The following is a 21,168-nucleotide window of genomic DNA, read 5'->3' as shown; positions in this document are numbered from 1 at the left end:
GTGGTGGTGGTAGTTGTGGTGGTGGTTGTGGTGGTGGTAATAGTAGGGATCCCAGGTTTTGGTTTGTTGGTCGTTGTGGGGGCTGGGCGGTGTCTTTGATGCCTTAACATTCACGCCTTAGTTCCGGGGAGCTCTTTAGTAATCTTTGTCTCACAAAGATTCTGGCCATCAACCCCCTTTGACAAAGGAGGCTAGCTGATGAACTGCCTGATTGAGAAGCAAAGCTAGTAATGGAAGGGGAGTGCCTCACTACTATTCTCAGGTTCAAAAGAGACCTCCTCTTCCGTCATTTTCGAGGGAGCGGCTGCTAAACTGTTTGCTCTTCGCGAGGGTTACTCTTTGAGACCATCCTTTGGTAATAGTGGGGGTCAAGTTCTGCGTTTGGGCAAGATTGTTCTTTAGCGGGCATTCAAGCATTCCTACAGCTGTCTTTTTTTTTTTTTCCTTCATTTTAAGCTAGAAAGTGGTGGTCTTGCGGAAACGGGACGTGAAGGAAGAATTTTGTCAAATCTTGATTTCCGCGAGAACGATATATTATAAATCTCTGGGTCTGCCATGACGTGCTTGGTCACTTCATGGAGCAGGAGGAGGCTTTGTTAGGGAAAGCACCTTAATTTCTGAGCTCTTTCTGGGTGGAAGGAAGAAGACAGGACTTAACCTCGTTTTCCTTCCTCTCTTTTTTTTTTTTTTTTTTTTTAAGCATTGTAATGGACGGCATGCATTGTCTTTCATTTGAGGGGAAAATGTATTGGATCTGAAGAGCAAGCTGATGAAAGGCTAATATTTTGTGGTAGATTTTAGCAGTTTGACTTGCATGAAAAGAAAGCCAATATATTATTGCCTTGAGCTTAGATTTCAGTTATTCAGCATTAACTGATGAACAACCGAATCAACAATACATGATAAAGACATCTCCCATCAGGAATACTAAACAACAAAACAAACAGCAAAATAATTGATGTTTGTTTGTTTGTTTTTGTCGCCCAGGCTGGAGTGCAAAGTGTAATGGTGCAATCTCGGCTCACTGCAACCTCTGCCTCCCTGGTTCAAGCGATTCTCCTGCTTCAACCTCTTGAGTAGCTGGGACTACAGACACCAGCCACCCTGCCCAGCTAATTTTTGTATTTTTAGTAGAGATGGGGTTTCACCATGTTGGCCAGGCTGGTCTTGAACTCCTGACCTTAGGCGATCTGCCCGCCTCAGCCTCCCAAAGTGCTGGGATTACAGGTGTGAGCCACTGCACTGGGCCTAACTGATGAATTTAAAATTCAGTTTGGGCAGGGCTCCATGGCTTAACGCCTGTAATCCCAGCGCTTTAGGAGGCTAAGGAGGGAGGATTCCTTAAGGCCAGGGGTTCGAGACCAGCCTGGGGAACAGCGAGACCCATGTCTACAATAAAAGCCAAAAAATAGCTGGGTATGGTGTCATGTGCCTGTTGTCCTAGCTACTGAGGAGGCAGAGATGAGAGTTTGAGGCTGCAGGGAGCCAACCACTGCACTCAGCCTGGGCAATAGAGTGAGATCCCAACTCAAAATAAATATAAAACACATTTTTAATTCCTTTTTTTATTGAAGGACCTTATAAAACCTAAGTTGCAAGAATTCAGGTATCGATAAAGTGGTGTGGATTTGGTAGCTAAAGTACATGTCAGGAAAAGTTATCAAGATCAGCTGAAAGATCCTGGGTAAGAAACATCAATAACAGTAGGAGGTCAGTACTAAATAATAATGCTGTTTAGCATTTAGATACAAATGCTAAAACATTGGTATCTCATTCACTGCATATATTAGATAATATAATTGTTCAATGAGTCAGTAAAAGAATGCAGTAATTGGGAGGTATGGATATACCTTTTTTTTTTTTTTAGCCTAATTGAAAAATAATCGTTGAATCTGCTTCCTGGAACACTTGACTTTCAATTTGGATTAAATGTATTATTGTATCCAATTTAAACATACAAATAATGTTAAGGATAGGTTCGTAATCCTTGGTCTTTACAAAAAAATTTTAAAGGCAGAAAATTTAGATAACTAAGGTGAGTCCTCAAGCGATAATGCTCTATTTGCCATTGTTTTCTTGAAGGCACATAAAATCCTTTTTTTTTTTTTTTTTTTTCTGGAGACAGAGTCTTGCTCTGTTGTCCATGCTAGAGTGTGCAGTGGTGTGATCTCAGCTCACTGCAACCTCTGCCTCCCAGGTTCAAGTGATTCTTGTGCCTGTAGCTGGGACCACAGGTGTGTGCCACCACACTCAGCTAATTTTTGTGTTTTTAGTGTAGACAGGATTTCACCATGTTGGCCAGGCTGGTCTCGAACTCCTGACCTCAAGTGATCTGCCCACCTCGGCCTCCCAAAGTAGGTACAGGCATCTTCTATGTGGTTAAGATTTAAAACTTCAAATCCTTACCTTTTTCTTTTGTCCAGCTGGGTAGCTTCAGTCTCCAAAATGCCTTTCCTTTTCATCTTTCTACTCTCACGGTCACTGCCTTAATTTAGCTTCTATTTTTCTTTTTTAAAAAAACATTTTAGGCCAGGCGTGGTGGCTCACACTTGTAATCCTTGCAGTTTGGAGGCCGAGGCTGGGGGATTGCTTGGGCCCCGGAGATAGAGACCAGCTGGGCACCGTGGTAAAATGCTATCTTTACCAAAAATACAAAAGGTTAGCCAGGTATGGAGGCATGTGCCTGCAGTCCCAGCTTCTTGGGAGGCTGAGGTAGGATCACCTGAGCCCAGGAGGTTGAGACTGCAGGGAGCCTTGATTGTGCCACTGCACACAGAACTAGACTCTGTCTCAAAAAAAAAAAAAGTTTTAAAATAAAAAACATTTTTTCATTTCTAGAAGCCAGGAAATAAAAAAAAGAAATCTTAGTGCTCCCTTAGCAGCACATACACTAAAATTGGAACTATACGGAGAAGATTAGCATGGCTCCTCTGCAAAGATTACATGCAAATTTGCAAAGCATTCTGTATTTAAAAAACCAAACATTTTATATGACATTGTATTATTCACAAAGCCCACACTCCTCAGTTTGGAATTTCTGTTACTTAAGATAGAGGTTTGGCTACTGTAATGGAGAAATTTAAAAATAATTGTGGCCTTAATACAATTTTTTCCAATGGAAAAATATGAGCTGATCAGGTGGCTTTCCTACACACAGTTGTCAGGGGCCCACACCCCTAGCATATTGCTCTGCTATTCTTAATGCAGCTGTATCTTGAGGACCAAGATGACTGCTTCACATCCTACTGTTATATAGTACATGCTTAAATTGAAGGGTAAAATGTGTTATGGTAGGGGACACAATATTTGCAAGTGGTAGTAGGAGTAGGATTTTATTTCACTGCCTTAATTTTTTAAAGGTCATTTTTACATTGTCACAGGAAAATTTTTAAGTAACAGTTGTATTACTGCTGTTAGGATTTCATGAGCTTTTAATTGTTCTTTCAGGTTCCTGACAGTTCTATTGCGGAGAGAGGAGGGTAACTTGTGCCTTTCAAATACTGTGCTTGTGGCCTATATTGTTACTTGCAGTCCTGGGGCCTACTTTGTACTTTGCATTTCTCTCTGTAGAAATGGTTCCTGCAGCCAAAAATCACTTTTTTTTTGTTTTTTTGAAACGTGGTCTCGCTCTGTTGCCCAGGCTGGAGTGCAACGGTGCGATCACAGCTCACTGCACCCTCTGCCTCCTGGGTTCAAGCAATTCTTCTGCCCCGGCCTCCTGAGTAACTGGGTTACAGTCACCCACCACCATGCCCGGCTAATCTTTGTATTTTTAGTAGAGACGGGTTTCACCATGTTGGCCAGGCTGGTCTCGAACTCCTGGCCTCAAGTGATCCACCCAATCTCCCAAAGTGCTGGGATTACAGGCATGAGCCACTGCGTCCAGACCACATTCTTTCGAAAGTAATTGATGCTTAGATCAACAGCTTCCTCCTTTTTGTTTGTTTGTTTGTTTTTGAGGCAAAGTCTCCCTGTCACTTAGGTTGGAGTGCAGTGATGCGATCTTGGCTCACTGCAGCTTTGACTGGGCTCAAGCGATCTTCCCACCTCAGCCTCCCTAGTAGCTGGGACCACAGATACGTGCCACCATGCTCAGCCAATTAAAATTTTTTTTTTTTTTTTTTTTTTGTAGAGACAGGGTCTCCCTGTGTTGGGCTGGTCTTGATCTCTTGGGCTCAAGTGATCCTCCCACCTCCGTCTCCCAACGTGCTGGAATTACAGGCACGAGCCACTGCACTGGCCGCCTCCTTGAAATATAGACAGATTTCATTCAATCACAATCTTTTTTTACTCTGTACAGTTGACCCTTGAACAGCATGGGTTTTACCTATTTGGGTCCTCTTATACACAACATTTTTTCAATAAATATGTTGGAAATTTTTTTTGGAGATTTGTGACAGTTTGAAAAAACTCACACATGAGCCACGTAGCTTGGAAATATTGAAAAAATTAAGAAAAAGACATGAATGCATAAAATATATGTAGATATTGGTGTATTTTATTTACTCCCATAAAATATACACAAATCTCTTATAAAAAAATTAAAATTTACCAAAACTTACACAAATGCAGGTTGTACTTGGCACCATTAGTAGTGGAGAGAAATGTAAAGTGTAAGGATGCAGTATTAAACCATAACTGCATAAATGACTGCAGTCATGGTAAATGACTGTGGTACTTACTGTACTACCGCAATAATTTTGTAGGTCTCTCTGGTTGCTATTGTAGTGAAGTGAAGTGCTGTGAGTATCTGCTTGAAAAGCCCTGTGATGCTGATCATCTCCATGTGAGCAGCTCATCACTCCAGTAAATTGTGCATGGCAGTGTAAAGTGATCTTGCAGTTCTCACATATTTTTCATGGTTAGTGCAGTACCATAAACCTTGAATAACACCATGGGACCCATACAAAGTACCTCTAGTGATGCTGGAAGTCCCTGCAGGAAGCAGAGAAAAGTCATGACATTAAAAGAAACAGTTTAAGTGCTTCATATGTACTGTAGATTAAGGTCTGAAGCTGCTTTTGCCTGCCATTTCAAGATAAATGAATCCAACATAAGGATCGTTGTTAAAAAAAAAAAAAAAAAAAAAGAGGAAGAAGAAAGAAAATTCATGAAGCTGCGGCTACACCTGCAGATGGGAAAATGTTCTATATTTTGCAAAATGCAAAATGTGTTAATAGATTCTTTATGTTATCAGTAAGGTTTCTAGTCAACAGTAGGCTGTTAGTTATTGGGGGAGCAGGAGACTGCATGGGGTAGGGAGTGTACCTCTCATCCCCATTGTTGTTCAAGGGTTTGCTGTACTCAAATTCTTAATGTATGCATATTTTATAATGTGAGAAGCAAAATAACTCCTTGGGAGGCAGGACTCCTTCTGGAGTCTAACAAAGTGTTTTGTATGCAGTTGACATTTGATAAATGTTTGCTCATTTGAAGTATATTTCAAGTTGAATAAAGAATGGAGTGAGAAGCTGCCAGAGTAGGCCTATTAGGCTTTACGTGAAAAGTGTAATCTATACCTTTGGAGAATGTGCTCATCTCTTACAAATCAACAAATGAAAACACCAATACCCTGATAGAAAATGAACAAACTACATAAATAAGCTTATGATAACAAGAACAAATGGCTTACATGAAAAACAATTGTAATTAAAGAAATAATGAAATTATTTCTTAAACCTCTATAAAATAATATAGTATGTGATATAGGGAGATAGAAATCCTTAGTCACTGTACAAAACTACACTTGTATAACTTTTTTAGAAAGCAGTTTGTCAAAATGCATCAAGAAACAAAAGTTCATATACCTTTTGACCTTTTCTAAGAAACTTGTAAGGAAGTAGAGATAGAATCAAAGCTTTATAATCACAGTGTAATTTTGTACTAGTGAAAAATTGGAAATAACAAATATCTCATGGTAGAAGAATGGTTTTATAAATTATGACACATTCCATCATTATATTTTTCAGTCTTTTAAAAGGAACATTTTCAAAGGGTAGTGACATAGGCTACTGAATGACATAGGAAAGTGGTTACCATTTTGTGTTAAATGAAAAAAGTATAGAATAGTCATTGGGAAAATGCAAATTAAAACCACCATCATTGGAAAAATGCAAATTAAAACCACAGTGAGATACTAGTACACAACCTGTTATTCAGAATGTCAAAACAAACAATACATTTCCTGGCAAGGATGCAAAACAAGGAGAAACCTTAGTCTTGCTGGTGAGACTGCAAATAGTACAGCCACCTAGAAGACAATTTGACAGTTTGTTATAAAATTAAACGTATCCTTATCACATGATCTAGCAAGCCCACTCTAGATTGAAATCTACCAGCAAGATAAGAGAGTTCCAGTAGTTTTTCATCCTTGTCAGCACTTGGCATTATCAGTTAAAATTTTTAGCCTTTATATGAGGTATGGAGGGGTATCTCATTGTGGTTTTGATTTCCCCTTTGATGATTGTGCTTCTGTGATGAAAAGTGAAATGAAAACCTATATTGGCTGCTCTGCAAATATTTATAGCAATTTTATTTGTAATTGGCCAAAACTGGAAACAACCGGATTCCACTAAGAAATAGATTTTTTTTAAAACTCCAGCATGTCCATACAGTAACATAGGAACCTCCTTTTTATTTTCTTTAGAGATGGGATCTTGCTATGTTTCCCAGGTTGGAATACAGTGGCATGATCACAGCTTGCTATAGCCTTGACCCGCCAGGCTCAAGTGAACCTCCCTCCTCAGCCTAAAGAGTAGCTGACACTATAGATACGTGCCACCATGCCTGGCTAATTTTTTGTAGACATGGCATCTCTCTGTGTTACCCAGGCTGGTCTCAAACTCCTGGACTCAAGTGATCCTCCTGCCTTGGCTTCCCGAAGTGCTAGCATTATAGGCATAAGCCACCGTACCTAGCCTGGAACCTCCTTTTAGTATATAGTTATATAAATACATGGGAAAATGGAATATATATACTAAATTATTATAAGAAAATCATCAAAATAAGCCATAAAACATTACATGAGATTATGAAAACATACCCCAAAAATGTGGCCACAAAGCAGATGAAAATGACAATCTAAATATTTCAGAATAAGCTAAGAGAATTTAAGTAAAAGATGAAATCTTTGAAAGAACCACATAAATCAGAAATAAGAATAGCTCAGACATGAGATAGGTAGGAAGTTCTAGCCAGAGCAATCAGGCAAGAGAAACAAAAGGCATCTGCATAGGAAAAGAAGTCAGACTATCTTCGCTGATGATCTGATTGTATACCTGGAAAACCCTAAAGACTCCACCAAAGGCTCTTGGAACTGATAACTTCAGTAAGTTTCAAGATACAAACTCTGTGCAAAAATTGGTAGCATTTCTACACCAATAATGTTGGAGCTGAGAGCCAAATCAAGAATGCAATCCTGTTTATGATAGACACACACACACACACACACACACACACACACTCTCTCTGCCTAGGAATACCTCTAACCAAGGAGGTGAAAGAACTCTACAAGAACTACAAGACACTGCTGAAAGAAATCATTGATGACACAAAGAAATGGAAAAACACTCCATGTTCATAGATTGGAAGAATCAATATCATTAAAATCTCCATACTGCCCAAAACAATCTACACATTCAGTGCTGTTGAATGTGTAGATTGTTTCAAACTATACTTTGAGGCTACAGTAACCAAAACAGCATGGTACTGGTACAAAAACAGACGTATAGGCCAATGGAGCAGAATAGAGAACCCAGAAATAGAGCTGTCCACCCACAGCCATCTGATTGTCAACAAAATTGACAAAAGGAAGCAACGGAGAAAGAACTTCCTATTCAATAAATGGTGCTGGGAAAACTGGCTAGCCATGCATGGAAGACTAAAACTGGACTTCTACCCTACACCACATACAAAAATCAATTCAAGATATATTAAAGATTTAAATGTAAGAACTCAAACTGTAAGAATCCTAGGAAAAAAATCTAGGAAACATTCTGGGCATCAGCCTTGGGAAAGAATTTATGACTAAGTCCTCAAAAGCAATTGCAACAAAAACAAAAGTTGACAAGTAGGACCTAATTAAACTAAAGAGCTTCTGCACAGTAAAAGAAACTATTAACAGAGCAAACAGATAACCTATAGAATAAGAGAAAATGTTTGCAAACTATGCATCTGACAAAGGTCTAATATCCAGAATCTATAAGGAAGTTAACAAGCAAAAAAAGAAACCCCATTAAAAAGTGGTCAAAAGACATCAACAGATACTTCTCAAAAGAACAAGTAGCCAATAAACAGATAAAAGAAAGTTCCACATCACTAATCACCAGAGAAATGCAAATCAAAACCATAATGAGACATCATCTCACACCAGTCAGAATGGCTGTTATTAAAAAGTCAAAAAACAACATATGTGGGCGAGGCTGCAGAGAAAAACGAACACTTACGCACGGTTGGTGGCATTGTAAATTAGTTCAGCCACTGTGGAAATCAGTTTGAAGGTTTCTCAAAGAACTCAGAACTACCATTTGACCAGCAATCCCATTATTGGGTGTATATCCAAAAGAAATTGTTCTACCAAAAAGATACATGCACTCATGTGTTCATCATAGTGCTAGTCACAATAGCAAAGATGTGGAATCAACCTGTGTGTCCATCAGGGATGGATTGGTTACATATAAACCATGGAATACTATGCAGGGAAGGAATGCAATAAGGGTTGAAAAACTAACTGTTGGGTACAATGCCCAGTACCTGGATGACAGGATCAGTCATACTCCAGACTTCATCATTACACACTATACACTATACCCATGTAACAAACCTGCACGTGTACCCCCAAATCTAAAAGAAAACTTGAAATTATAAAAAAGTAAATAAAATTCACCCTTTTCCATGTTTTCAGGGGGGGGAAAAAAAAGTGAGATGGCTAGACCATAGAAGGAGGTGCAATGAGAGCAGACAAAATTCAATAAAAGATTAAGAAAAAGGAGACAGTTTAAAATGGTAATTACATTAGAAAGAAACCAAGAGAGCATATACATCACAGAAAGTACAATAAGAAAAATAGAAAAATGAAGAAAATAAAAAGATTTTTTAAAAGGAGTCAAGAGGTGACAAGACTGGCAAAGAGAGCCAGAATAAATATAAATGGAGTTCCCCAAATGTAAGCCAAAGGATTGTGGTGATGTTTATGTAACACTGAATATACTTAATGCCACTTATTGAATACTTTAAAACAGTAAATTTTATGTTACTTATTTTACACATAAAGTAAGCCAAAGCAATGGACCAGAACAGCTATTAGGACTGTAATTCAAGAATGCTTAACATTAAAGTAGGTTTAAATGTAACATATGTTGAAAGCCACCCTGTAAACCTGGAGAAATTAACCCACAACAGTTAACATTGAGATGTGGTCCTGTAAAATTGCTGAATTTTGAAAAATAAATCCTTTTTACATTGATGGGGGAAATAAAAAGCAGATCACTTGCAAAGAAAATCATTGGATTTTTGGTGGCAACATTTTATGTCAGATATTAAGAAAGTATTTATTCAAAGAAATAAAATAATTCCTATCTCACCAAACTACCCTTCAAGAATTCAGGGCATTGACAAACATTTATGAATATGAAATAGTTCAAGGAAAATGACTATAATTGTTCCCATGGATCCTTCTGAAGGGTATACTAGAGAACAGATTTCAGACAACCAAGAAATGATTGGAAAATCTTCAACATAAGATCTGGTGGTGAGCAAATTGAATATATTTTGTGTGTAGCATCAAGATTAAAAGGTGGGGATAATGATGATAAAATAGTATGTAAATATTACATGGTCTGACATTGTAGAAATAACCCACAAAAAAAAATGGGAGGAAAAGAGGAGGGTGAATGAGAAGTAGAATAAAGTTGTTTGCCTCTTAGGAATTAGCTGGGAGCAAAAAGATAGCCCTTGAAACTGACAGGTAGAAGCTTAAACATACTCAGAAGTGCAAGGTAGAACACTAATAAAAATAATACCAGCTGGGCATGGTGGTTAATGCCTGTAATCACAGCACTTTGCGGGGCCAAGGCAGGAAGATTGCTTGAGCCCAGAAGTTTGAGACCAGCCTGGGCAAAATGGTGAGACCTCATCTCTTAAAAAAAAAAAAAAAAAAAAAAAAAAAAAGCTGGGCATAGTGGCACACACCTGTAGTCCCAGGTACTTAGCAGGCTGAGAGGTCAGAGGATCTCTTGAGCCCAGGAGGTCAGGGCTACAGTGAGCTGTGATTACACCACTGCACTCCAGCGTGGACAACAGAGTGAGACCCTGTGTCAAAGTAATAATAATATTAAATAATAACCAGCAATTTGCAGGGAGGCTTAAATTTCCCTTTTGAAGGCTTGATAACTGAGTTGGCTGAACTAAACTAACAGTAGATTAACAAGAGAAAAGCCATACAAATTTATTGATATGTAAGCATACATTAATAGCTAGCAAAATGTCTGTGGGCATGCAGGGAAATCAACACTGCAGTCTAGCAGAATCCATGGAGAAGTGGTGAGTGAGGTGGAGACTAAAAATGAGGAGAGGTTGTGGGACCTAGGGGATAGCAGAATACAGCTAATTCTGAGAAAAAGAAAGCCCCACCCTGAATAGAGAAGTGAGAAGAGGTGTGAGATCCATTAGACGAAATAAGAGACTTGAAAGAAATTGAGACCAAAGAGGCAGTCTCGGGAAAGTACTGCTTCTGGGGAAAGGAAAGAGGGTGCCTTGGAAGGATCACCATCTACCTGGAGCCTTGGTGATAAAGAGAAGAGGTAGTAGAAATTAAGAATCTTGGTGAAACATAATAGAAAATAGATAATCATTTCTCCCACCCAAAAAGGAGTCATTAATTAAAAACAAACAAAAAAAAACTTTATTAGGTACTATTGACTAAAAAATCCAGTTAAGTTATCTAAATTCCTTGCTTTTGCCTGTACACAACTATATCTGGTTTAGGGAAAGTAAAATACTTCAAGATGAACAGAAGATGGCAGGCAACATCTATATAAAGTTACTTTAGCTAGAAAACAAAACAATAGTCAAAACATTTCAACTGGGCCGGACACAGTGGCTCACGGCTGTAATCCCAACCCTTTGAGAGGCCAAGGTGGGTGGATCACTTGAGCCCAGGAGTTTGAGTCCAGCCTGGGCAGTATAATGAGACCTAGTCTCTACAAAAAATAAGAAAAAAAGTTTTTAACAAATTTTAGTTGATGAAAAGTCTTCCCAAAACATCCAACTATAGCACTAAAGAAAACTACAGCACAAAACTACAGCACAAGAATTTAAAATAGCCTTAAACTAGCATCTGTAGAGATAAAAAGTCTCAAATCCAAATTCAAAACTGCAAAACAAATGGACAAAAAGAGGAAGATATGAAGAGTGAATTTACTGAACCCAGGAAATAAAATGCATCAGAAGAAAAATCGGCTTTTAAAATGAAGTTAAAGCCAGATGCAGTGGTGCATGCCTGTAGTTCCAGCTATTTGAGAGGCTTGAGCCCAGGAGTTTGAGGCCAGCCTGGGCAATATAGAGAGACTCCTGTCTCAAAAAAAAAAAAAAAAATCATAAAGAAAAAAATGTAGCTAAATTCCAAAGTACATAGAAAAGATTGGACTGAATATAAGAAGCACTGAGAAAAGGTATGCAAACAACTAAGAGAGTGAAAATTAAATGAAGAAAGGTTAAAAAGTAATAGAAAGTGATTAATATAGAAGATAAGTAAAAGTAGAGTTCCTAAGAAGATAAAAACAATAGCAAAGCTAATAGTTAAGCTTCAATCCATGAAAGCATTCTGGAAATCAGAGATGACTCCAATCTACATGTTGAAAAGGCTCATTGTGTACTGGGAAAATTGATCCAGAATGGTCAGTTCCAAGTCATGTCCTAGTAAAACAACTGGACTTTCAAAATGATGAAGAAAAATTCCTCTGGGCTTCCAGACAGAAAGGAGAGGTTAGCAACAGACTTCTAAACAGCAACATACAAAGCAAAACAGCCATGGAACAACAAATTTAAAGTCTATGAAGGTGTAAACCAAGGATTTTATACCTATGACTCATTCTTATAAAAAAAAAAACATGGTAAATCCTACTATATTAATAAAAAAGTATTTAAATGGTGAAAAATGCCATGAGCAAAGTCAAAAGGCAAGCAACAAAACGGAGAAAAATATTTGGACTTATATCACAAAGAACTAACCTCCTTGGTGAAGACAACTTCCTAAAATTCCAGACAAATAAGACCATCAACCCAGTAGGAAAATGGGTCAAAGATATGAAAAAGAAATGCACATGACAGACATATAAAAGATATTCCAGACTGGGCGTGGTGGCTCACACCTGTAACCCTAGCACTTTGGGAGGCCAAGGCAGGCAGATCACTTGAGGTCAGGAGTTCGAGACCAGCCTGGCCAACATGGTGAAACCCCACCTCTACTAAAAATACAAAAATTAGCTGGGCATAGTGGTGAGCACCTATAATCCCAGCTACTGGGGAGGCTGAGGGAGGAGAATTGCTTGAACCTGGGAGGCGGAGGCTGCAGTGAGCCCAGATTGTGCCACTGCACTCTAGCCTGGGCAACGCAGCAAGACTTCGTCTCAAAAATAAAATAAAATAAAATAAAATAAGAGATATTCCACCTTCAGTCATACAAAGAAAAATACAAATTAAAGCTATGCTAAAATGTTTCTCAACAAAATCCAAAAGTTACACAATATGCCCTGTAGACTGTGGGGAAATAGGCACTTTGATACATTGCTGGTAAGGATACATAAGCATAAACTGCGTGGGAGAGAATAGTCAAAGGGAGGTTTGTCACAACAGCGTATTACTTGCATTTGCAAAAGATCGGACATAACCAAAATGCCCCTTAATAGAGAACTGATGGCATAAACTGAGGTGTATCCAGACAGTGCAACAGTCTCCAAGTAGATGGTGCCCCTTCCAAGTCATCCTCTTTCCATAGAGGTCATAAAAAAGAAGGGAGAAGGTCTCTATATACCAATAGAGAATGATCTGTAGAACACATTAGGAAGTGGAAAAAACAAAGGCATTGAAAAGTATGGAATCTATCCACAGAAGGAAGGAGCAGGGTAAAGGTGCCAACAACAGAAGAGAGATTGCTCTAAATAGAAGTTGTTTCTGTAGTTTTAACCCTAAATCATCATGTATGTGTACATATTCAAAAGTGGGATTAAATAAAAAGGTAGAATGAAAGAAAAATCTGAAAAGGAACTGAAGTAAGTTTACACGACTGTATCACATTTTGGTGACATAACCACACACAAAAAGGAACAAATTCTAGTGACTCTATAACATAGATTTTGAAATGTACTTTCTTGGTGGGATATATTCAGTAGTAGTAGTATTGATGCGCTGCTATTTTGAAAGCATTAAGCGTTGAAAAATGTTTTCATTTTTTAAATTTTTTAAAAATTTTATTTTTGTAGAGACGAGGTCTCACTATATTGGTCAGGTTGGTCCCAAACTCCCGGGCTCAATCCTCCTGCCTCGGCCTCCCAAAGTGCTGGGATTACAGGAGTGAGCCAGTACACCTGGCCTAAAATGTTGATAATTGTTGGACAAAACCATAAAATTTATCAAGGCTATAACTTAAAATTTAGTCTGGAAATTCCTTTGACTGAGTAAAGTGAAAATGAAGCATAAAATTACACAGGAAAGCTAACATAATAGAGTTTGTGTTATATGGTGGGCACTTTGCTGACACTGTATAGATGCTATATCATTTGTTTCTTGCAGCTATACATTGAGACCCATCTTATTTTCCCACTAGGTTCAGAGAGATTAAAAATTTGCTTCAGATTAGCCAGTTACTAAGTAGAAGATTGAGATTTAAACCCAGATTGATGTGACTCCAAAGCCTGTGCTGTTTTTTCCTACATTATTGCAGGATATCCATCAAATATACTGGAGCAAAGCATTCTAAGTTGCTGCTCAGAACGTAAAGATGCAAACCCCAAATCAGTGGTTTATTCATTCTTCATGCAAGAGCAATGCGCTAAAGGAGAGAAGTGTAAGTTTTCTTTTATTTCTGATGGGGAAACAAGCACACACATACACATTCTTGTGATGAAGATAGATTTTACAGAAATTGCCGTTGCTGACTGAAATTGGTAAAGGTGTGAACTAAAAGTGGTGAAGTAGAAAAGAAAAAAATCTAACAGGTATGGGTTTTCATGATGTTGTTAAAAGCAAGACACCTATCAAAGCTTCCCGTTATGACCCTTCAGTGCCCTTCTATGTTTTGTGCTATGAAGCAATAGAAATATGAAAGAGCTAAAATTTTACTGAATATCTAAGGGGAAGAAAGTATCCTTCAGTCAGGAAAGCCTTCGCACAGCCTTTTTGTAAACACCAACCTTTAAGATACTAGTTTAAATAAATTATGTTTCTTCCTTTTGAAGGTGGGGGCTGTTGGAGATTTCAGAGGTCCTAGAGCCCCCTTTACCCAAGCCAACGCTTTATACTTCTACTGGTTTCCCTTGATGATAAATATATTTTTCATTCAGTTCAATACTACTGTTTGAAAGGTCTGCCACTTGAAGTTATTGGGATATGAAAATTTACCTGTTTTAATTTGATGTATCAGTTATTTGATTATGATGGAAATTTAATTTGTAACTGAGAGTTTTAATTTGTGTTTGTAATTTGTAATGGAAATTTAATTTGTAACTGGAATTTTAATATATAACTGAGAGCAATAAGAAAATATGTTGGATTTGCTATAAAGATTTTACAAATTAATTTTAAAGCTTTTCTTTTTGTCAGAAGCTGTGGTGATCAGTGACTTTGGTGAAGGCTAAGAAGGTTCAAACAAATTTGCAAATGATATACAACTTCTAAGGTAAGCTACTATGATGACTCAATCAAGATTTTAAGTGCTCTTGACAGACCTGTAGACTATACTCAACATCCCAAAATAAAATTTATCAGGAATAAATATAATATTGTATTTAAACTTTATAAAGCAGTTGCAGAAATGGTAGACTGATTTGTAGCAGTATGATAGACTAGAGAGCCTGAATTCCTCCCTCCACCAACCATGTGAGGTACTAGATTCAGTATAAAAAATATCCTTTTACATGAATGGATGAGCCCATTAAGAAAATAAGGGGAACTTTCTGGGGCTAGAAATAAAACAAGTATAATATATCCTGTGAGATAAGCAGGTGCTGAAGTCACTGAATACTTTGGGGGCATCCATGGATTTCTGTTGTCATAGAAGCTTTGTGTAAGGAGCAGGATGAGGACTAGAGAAAAAGATCCCTGGGTCCCATATAAAGGTAAGAAGCCTGATCAGAGACCATCTTGCAAAGATATTCAGTTCTGGGTAGACTTACAATCTTCGCTAATAATTCTTGGTTATCAGCTCACATTCACTTGAATTTGGGGCCTTAATTTACACCATTTTTATAGTTTGTAAAACTCCACAAGTGGAGGATTTTAATTTCAATTGGACCTCAGTCTGTAATACTCTCAGGTACCTGGTAAAAACAATAAAAAATCGTCCTTGGAGGAATTCCATGGAGGAATGTACTATCAATGCAGTCGTCAAATAATTGTAGTTAAAATTCTAACAAGTAAGCTCATACACATTTTTTAAAATTACAAAATGTAGCAAGGGGGAAAAAATCAAAATACTGAGAGCAAGAGTCAGCAGAAACAGCAAACAACTGAAACAGATCTATAGAGATTTCAAGGCTTGCAGACTGAGTTTCTATTTGGATTATATGACCTTTAAGCCTTTCGGTGCAATTCTATGAAAATATGAAGAGAACAGGTATGACACTTGCAGTATTAACAGGAATTACGAATTAGGATTCAAAGGTTTGATAACATCAGCAAAGATAGCCTCAGGCAGCCATATCAATACCAGTCTCACCTCCAGATCAGAAACATCCAGACCTTGAGACCAGACAACTCACCTAGAGTGTACTTGAGAAAAAGTTTAGTCTCTAGGATAAAATAAGAAATAACTAAAATCATTAACTTCTTAAATAAAGGAGAGCCGGGCGCGGTGGCTCAAGCCTGTAATCCCAGCACTTTGGGAGGCCGAGACGGGTGGATCACGAGGTCAGGAGATCAAGACCATCCTGGCGAACACGGTGAAACCCCGTCTCTACTAAAAAATACAAAAAACTAGCCGGGCGAGATGGCGGGCGCCTGTAGTCCCAGCTACTCGGGAGGCTGAGGCAGGAGAATGGCGTGAACCCGGGAGGTGGAGCTTGCAGTGAGCTGAGATCCGGCCACTGCACTCCAGTCTGGGCGGCAGAGCGAGACTCCGTCTCAAAAAAAAAAAAAAAAAAAAAAAAAAAAAAAATAAAGGAGAGTGGGAGTACCACATAACAAACACAGGAAGCTAAAAACCTCTTGAAAATGATTCTTGAAAAAAGAAATGTATAGTTAGTAGGAAGAATTAATTGAAAGAGGAGAAAAACCCAGTAACTTTTTTCCCTGCCCTATACGCCAATGGCTGACCAGTGCCCCTTCTGAACGACCTATTTGTCTTCTAAAATAGATAATGTTAGAGCACTTTCAATTAGGTTATAACCACCTTGTGTGGGTCAGGGAGCTGTTTTGTCTCTTTTAGGTAATGTTTACACATGTCTTACTGATTTCCTGTAGCAGATTTTATAGTTAAATTCACAGCATTTATATTATTTATAGTAGTTCCACATTATTTGGGTTATCTTAATCCGCCCAACTATCTATAGCAGTTAGCAGCATGCAAAAGGGCATCTTTAGTTAAGTACAATTTTTGAATTCTGCCAACGAAATTTAAATTGAATATCATAGATCAAAATAAACCCCAGGCTGATTAAAAGGAGAATAAGTATTATAGCTGGTAGCGTGTTTATCAACTTTGTGGACAGCTGGTAACTTTTCCATTTTGGAGTGAAAAAAACAAAACAAAACACTGAAGAACATTTTATAGAATAGAATTATTATATAACAGTTTTTGTACAAATGAACGTTGATAAAACCAAAATTAAAAAGGTAACATTAGAAGAAATATTTGAACCAAATAACAGCATGTTTATGAGAAATAAATAACTTATTAAATTTTATAAGAGAAATCTCAAGACTCTAGTAAATTAAATACAGATACAAATTTATAGTTCTCATAAGAAGAAAGTAAAAAACACAAAAAGGAGTGTTCGATCCCACAAGTAATCAAATGCAAATTAAAACAATAAGAGAACATTAGAACATTTTATTTCGTTCTAAATAAGCAAGAATTCAGCAAGGTATTGGGGATGGTGAGGTTTTGGCGAACCTCATGGTATACTCATGCTGATAGCATCTTTAGTTAACTAAACTATGTTAAATTGCTTTTAGAAATTGGCATATAGCAAAGTTCTAAAAATGTATGTATGTTTTGACCCAGTCAACCAATTTGTGGTATTTTTTCCTAATAAAATAAACTAAGTAAGGAGGGAAAAATAATGCATGAAAATATTTTGATAGGATTGAGCATGGGAGTGACAAATGGGAAATAACCTAATGTCAGTGATAGTGGGTTAAGCAAATTACTATAGTATTAGTGTTGTCAAAAATGATAACTTTTTGCTGGGTGCAGTGGCTCATGCCTGTAATTTCAGCTACTTGAGAGGGTGAGGCAGGAGGACTGCTTGAGGTCAGGAATTCAAGAGCAGCTTGGTCAACATAGTAAGACCTCATCTCTAAAAAAAATTTTAAAAATTAGCCAGTATGGTGGCATGCCTGTAGGGCCAGCTACTAGAAAGGTTGAGGCAGGGCATCGCTCTAGCCCAGGAATTGAAGGCTGCAATAAGCTATGGTCATACCATTGATTCATGTTTCTTATCTGTAAAGTGGGACTAACATAATAATATTTGCTTTATTTTTCTTTCAAGGCTATTGTAAAGAATACATATATGAACAGTCTGGATATTATAAAATGCTATATAATTATAGTGAGGAATATTAATTTAGCATTTTTTTGTTTACATTTGTATCAAAAACAAATTTTCAAATATCTTTGAGGTAAACCATTTAATTTCTGGAATTTAGAAATATATATTCAAAATAGGTGGTTTTAATCATTGACTCATTTATCTTTGCTATGCTTTTTACTTAACTTTTGTGGCGGACCATTGATTGTCTATGCAAAAGTCATACCAACCTCTACTTTCCTGCTTTCTTTTTATGATTGAGGCAGAAAATGCCAGATACTCATTTTTCTAGACTCCTTTGCACTTAGTGGGTAACTGTTTTATCCTCTTCAGGCCAAAGAGATATAGAAGTTTATTGGAGAGCTCCCTGAACAATATTTTCCCCCTAAGAAAAGAGAAGTTATGTGAAGAAGTTCTCCCTTTCCCTCCCTGTTTCTTTCCTTCCTTATTTGGATGTTGTAAATGAGACTCTTCCTGGAATTGCCAAGCCACTGTAGCAGCCAGCCTCCAAGATGGCCCCCACCACCTCCTGGTATTTGTGCCCTGTGGATTCATTCTTCTTCCATACTGTGCCAAGACTGGTCTGTGTGACCAATAAAAAACAGCAAAATGTTAAGTTTAAGACCAAATTCTTAAAGACATTGTGGTTTCCATCTTTATCACACTTTTGCTGATCACTTGCTCCAGAAGAAGCTAGCCAAGTGAGCATCCCAATGGAGAGGCCCAAACAGCAAAGAACCAAAGCCTCTAGCCAGTAGCCAGTAGTCCTTCTTCCAGCTCCAGTCAAACTTCATGATGATTGCATCCCTGCCTGAGGCTGACATTTGAGTCAGAACCATTTAGCTAACTACTGCTGGATTCCTGACTCTCAGAAACTATGTGAAATAATAAATCTTAAGCGATGTGTTTTAAGCTTACAAGTTTCGGATAATTGTTACACAGTAGACAACTAATTTGATACTGGCACTAGAGGTTGATTGATGCAGTAGACTGTGTCCCCACAGAATTCCAGTGTTGAAACATAATTCCTAATTAGATGCTATTGGGACATGGGGCCTTTAGGAGGTGATTAAGTCATGAGGGTGCAGCTGTCATGAATAAGATTAGTGTCCTTGTAAGAGTCCTGAGAGAGCTTGTTTCACCTTCCACTATGTGAGGATACAGCGAAAAGATGGCCATCTGGGAAACAGGAAGTGGGCCCTCACTAGACACTAAATCTGCTGGCACCTGCATCTTGGGCTTCCCAGCCTCCAGAACTGTGAGAAATAAATTTATATTGTTTATAAGCCACCCATCTATGTTATTCTGATATAGCAGTTCAAATGAAATAAGACAAGTGATGTCAACAATTTTTTTTTGAGCTAGGGTCTTGTGCTGTTGCCCAGGCTGGAGTGCAGTGATGCTATCACAGCTCACTGCAGGCTTGACCTCCTGGGCTAAAGCAGTCTTCCCATATCAGTCTCCCAAGTAGCTGGGAGTACCAGTGTGCACCACCACGCCCAGCTAATTCTTTTGTTTCTTGTAGAGATGCAGTCTTACTGTGTTGCCCAGGGGTTGTCTCAAACTCCTAGGCTTAAGTGATTCTCCTGCCTTGGTCTCCCAAAGTGCTGGGATTGCTTTGGGAACAATCCCATAGGAGCCATGGTGTTCAGTGACGAATATTTTAAGTGGGCATGGCTTTAGAACTTGGTAGTGGATGAAAGGTGAATGGATATTGAAGACACTGTCAGTGTAAACCTAAAGTATCTTGGAGAAACTGTAGTCTCATGTTTTTTGGTGAGGTTGCCAGGCAGGGCTTAAAGGAAAGTGGGGAGAATCTTGTTAGAAACTGGAGGAAAGGGGAACCTTCTAATGTAGTAGCATAAGCTTTATAAAGCAACACTGTCACCTGTAGTAATATAGAAACTAGAATGCGCATAATGAACTGAGTACTGTAGCTAAAAAGATTTCCAACTAGACTTGAAGGTGCCACCTCGTTTATGCATAAAGAGTGAGAGGAGCAAGTATGCTAAAGAAAGGATTGATAAACCTGACAGAGCTGAGACTTGATGGTTTTGACCATGTCACCTCTCCAAACAGTAAATGATGCTAAAATTAAGAAATGGCTTCTTCTAAGTGAAAGGGAGAAATAATTTTCCTCAACCTTACTAAGTTCGTAGTTGGGACAGACTCCTGCAGCAAAAAACAGATGAACAAGAGAGAAACAAGCACACTTAGTAATGTTGCAGTGCAGTTCACATGAGAGAAAAGTAACTCAAGAGTGGCTTAGAGTGGTTTAAAATCCCAGCTTATAGAAAATCTTCAATAAAGAGCAATAAATTGGCCAGGTGCGGTGGCTCACGCCTGTAATCCCAGCACTTTGGGAGGCCGAGGCAAGCAGATCATGAGGTTAGGAGATCGAGACCATCCTGGCTAACACGGTAAACCCCGTCTCTACTAAAAATACAAAAAAATTAGCCGGGCGTGGTGGCAGGCGCCTGTAGTCCCAGCTACTTGGGAGGCTGAGCCAGGAGAATGGCGTGAACCTGGGAGGCGGAGCTTTGAGCTGAGATTGCGCCACTGCACTCTCGCCTGGGTAACAGAGCAAGACTCGGTCTCAAAAAAAAAAAAAAAATTATTTTAAAGAAGCATATTTTAGGGTGAAATATTCTAGTTTCCTTCTTGAACAAGGATCAGATCCAAGGCATTGTCAGGAAAACTAAGGACAAAATTGAGAGTGTAGCTGTAAAATCCTTTGTTAATATTTAAGAAAGATCTAAGTTTCTGCCTCTTCAGTCACATAAAAGGGCCTCTAAAGAAAGACTAATGGTGTGACTCACCAATTCATTCAATCAAACAATAGGGCTTCCCTTAAGCTTAAGCTTAAGGGAATGGTCCTTATCCTGCAGCCATTTCAGCAGAATCTCAAGGTAGAGGAGGGCTTATCTGAAAAAGATTTGTGCATGTGGCTTTTGTTTAGTGCAAAGAACCCCAGTGAGATTCCTAGGAGACCCACAAAGCTTTAAGAGAAATGTATTTTGAGGATCACTACTAGCTTGGATTAAAGGGGACAGAGAGTACAAAATGAAAAGATGCCTTTGAACCCCCAAACTTCTACAAGCAGGAAGCATGATGAGAAAACTACTCAGCAGAAAGCAAGTGCTACCTTTCATAAAAAAGAAAGAGTGACTCAGAGGGATGAACTTGGAAGACGGATCCCAGAACC

The 21,168-nt window shown here is 38.3% G+C and overlaps 1 protein-coding gene and 1 non-coding gene across 3 annotated transcripts in view; both read left to right on the top strand.

Annotated features, from left to right (window-relative positions):
- CAB39L (calcium binding protein 39 like) overlaps positions 1–21,168 on the top strand; it is a 134,083-nt gene that overhangs the window by 381 nt on the left and 112,534 nt on the right. Inside the window, exons 2-3 of one of the 2 annotated variants that reach the window (XM_017951243.2) lie at positions 13,940–14,062; positions 14,818–14,893. The gene's annotated coding sequence lies outside the window, so the exon portion shown is untranslated. The remainder of the gene's footprint in view (positions 1–13,939; positions 14,063–14,817; positions 14,894–21,168) is intronic. The other variant, XM_017951244.2, reaches the window with a different exon arrangement.
- On the top strand, positions 2,868–2,973 carry LOC116270658. Its single transcript, XR_004178806.1, has one exon. It is a non-coding gene; the product is annotated as a U6 spliceosomal RNA (small nuclear RNA).

The sequence above is a fragment of the Papio anubis genome, chromosome 15 (genome assembly GCF_008728515.1).
Source record: "Papio anubis isolate 15944 chromosome 15, Panubis1.0, whole genome shotgun sequence".
In the NCBI taxonomy this organism is placed as follows: Eukaryota; Metazoa; Chordata; class Mammalia; order Primates; family Cercopithecidae; genus Papio; species Papio anubis.
This window is presented reverse-complemented; position numbering and strand designations above follow the sequence as displayed.